Below are 3,274 nucleotides of genomic sequence, written 5' to 3'. Positions count from 1 at the left end.
TCTTTCTTTCTTTCTTTCTTTCTTTCTTTCTTTCTTCTTCTTTTCTTCCTTTCTTTCCTTTCCTTCTTTCCTTTCCTTTCTTTCTTTCTTCTCTCCCTCGGTTGCCCAGGCTATACTTAACAGTGGTACAATCTCGGCTCAGTGCAGCCTCCCCTCCATCTCCTGGGTCCAAGCAATTCTCCTGCTTCAGCCTCCCAAGTGACTGGAATTACAGGCATCCACCACCACTCCTGGCTAATTTTTGTATTTTTAGTAGAGATGGAGTTTCACCTTGTTGGCCAGGCTGGTATAGAACTCCTGACCTCAGGTGATCTGCTTGCCTCCACCTCCCAAAGTTCTGGGACTACAGGCATAAGCCACCACATCTGATCAAAATGTTTTAATATATTAGAAATTTACATAAATCCACACACTAATGATTAGAATTTTTTGGTACCAATTTGAATGTGATACATTTCCTAACTTTCCTAACTTTAAGGTTTAGAGGTTGTTTTGTCAAAAATATGCGACCTAGGTTAAAATTATTTCAAAATTAGGATGAATCCTAAAAATAATTATGTTTATATTGTTTCATTAGGAGGTCTATTCTTGCTTTAAAAGGATTCCGAAAAATATGTGTTGTTTTGTTTTTTATTTTCCCAGTTTGTGTGTGTGTGTGTGTGCATGTATGTGTGTGAAAAGCCTCGGAGATTAGGGTTGCAAAGTGTCTGTTCAGCAATATTGATCTCTTTGTTAAACTCTGTTGTTTCTCCAGCTTGCCCCCAGCCTCCTCATGACTTTTATATCAAGCACAGAATTTAAAAGTGCATTTCTGTGTTGAAATTTTAATATGCAATGATATTGTAGTTAATTCAGCCATAGGGAATGCATAAAACAACATGAAAATTATATGATCACAGAGGCAGAACAAAACCCTTAGGAGAGGCAATTGTTTTAGAAAGATTAGCGTGTTTATTCATTTTTAGCTTAGATTCATAACAAGCAAAGGTCTATTGTTTCTCAAGAAAGAAATAGCTTTTATAGTGTAATGTTTACCTTCAACTTTCTTAAGCTTAAAAATATATTAGTTCTGTCATGGTGATACTATTCTTCATAGTTCTTGGTAGGGTTGGTTAAATAAAAGTAACTCATTTCATTATAGTTTTGTTTCCTTTGTTTTGTTAATAGACACTCTCCTTTAGTTCTTTAAATTAAAAAATCTATATATTTTTCAAAATCATAATGTCCTGATGGTTTAAAACCATTTGGAAATAAGCAGAGATGAAAGATAACATGTAATTTATAAGGGGTATATTTTCAGAAGTTCTATTATCATGATATCTAGTGGAAGTTTAAGTTTATACATAGCTGTGATTAATTAAGTATGTATACAGTCACTTAAGCAATGCATATATGTTACACCTTGTTTACTGAAGACGAAATAACTGATGAATATACTAAAGACCCTTTCTGCTCTGGTTCTGATATGCTGTATCCAGATATGACCAATATCATATAACGGAAGACAGAGTCCTAGTAAATTCTGTGCATCTATACAAATGTCTTTTTAAAATTTGACTCGCATTTGTCCCACCAGATCTTAAAGTGAACAACATATAAAGGTATATGAACAACATATAAAGGTATGTTTGGCAACTACTCCAAATATTTAGCCATTTTTGCAGAGATGCTTCTGCTCTGATCTAGTTCCTAAATGTTTTTGATTATTGCATCTATTTTTAATTCAAAATTCCTCCTCTGCACTTTGTTCTTTTGTTTTTACTTTTTCTTTTTTCCTTGTTCCTTTTCAAAGGTTTTGGCTACAATTCAATAGAACAGTGTCACAGATTTTATTCACTTTGATGAGGAATCTCTGCCCTACCTAGAGTTTTAGGACCTAATTCTACCCAGGCATGGCCAATATTTGAATAATATTATGTATTAAAATAAATATGGAAAGAAAGCTTTTCTTAAATAAATCATTCCCTTGACATATATTGGTGTGTTAGATCTCTGTGTAAGATATATATGTATTCCTCTGTAGAGATGTACAGTTGTCCTACATTTACTAGATTACAATTTTTATGCAGGCAGATTTTTGTGAATTTTGTTTATTGATTTATCCCAAACATCTAACATAGTTTCTGGCTTATATACTAGATACTCAATAAATATTTATCAAATGATTCCATGTTATATTAAGCACACATCTGTTCATAATTTTCTGTATATATTTTATCTCTATGTAAATAGAGAAGAGTGCATACAGGGAATTGTGAATAAATCAGATCATTCTAAAAAAAAAGTCAAGAGTATAAAAATCAAAAGACCTACATATATAGTCTAAAATCATAGCCAGATATGAATATCTATATATTGCACTATGGTGCATTAACCGAGAGTTCTGAGGAAGTCTAATTGCATGGACTCAACCCCACAGTTCTTGAAAGAGGAAGACAGCCAAAGACCTACTAATTATAATAAAATGCTACTAAGAAATAAAAAATAGTAAACCAATCCATGCTATCCTTTGACCATCACTTCTTGGGTTTTCAGGGAAGAAAAAGCATAAAGATAAGATTCTTTATCTTCATTGCTGTGCTTTATGTGTCCCAGCCTTTCAATATGTAGACCTTAGAGGTTATAGTTGGAGATAACATTAAGAATAATTCTTACTACATTAACTCTAACTTGTTCCTTGGGAATATGGCAGACTAAATGTGAGATTATAAATTAGTACTGTTTGATTTTAACTTGGTGCTAGTTTTTTAAGAATTCAGATTTGTACTATTTGTGATTACTAGACAAGGAAGAGGTCTCAGAAACTTACGGGCCTAGAATATACCTTTGTAAAACACAGTGATGACAATGGAAGCCATCATAGTTTACATATGTTATCCCTTGTATTCTCCACACCCAGAGAGAGAGATGCTATTAATCTAATTGTATAGTGCAACTGAGGTACAGAGACACTGAAACAACTCTTAATGTCAAATAGCTGGCAAATGAAAGAATTGCTCTGATTCCTAAGATCTTAGATGAAGCCTCCCAGTTTTTACCTCCTTTGTCTTTCCAGCCATTGCTAGATAACAAAAGATAAAACTAAAGTGAGAAGATATCATGCCAAATATTTTATTTTAATGCACTTATTGTAACACCTTTTTTTATTTTGAGGTTTCTGGGCCTATCTGTAGATTTACCTGCATATCTCTTTAATTTATAAACAAAGGTACTAATTTAACACCTTGGAAAAGAGATCTAGCTTTACCCAACCTAGAAAAGATGTTATTATTTT

Source organism: Sapajus apella, unplaced genomic scaffold, assembly GCF_009761245.1.
Source record: "Sapajus apella isolate SASKATOON/1434 unplaced genomic scaffold, GSC_monkey_1.0 scaffold3, whole genome shotgun sequence".
NCBI lineage: Eukaryota > Metazoa > Chordata > Mammalia > Primates > Cebidae > Sapajus > Sapajus apella.
This window is presented reverse-complemented; position numbering follows the sequence as displayed.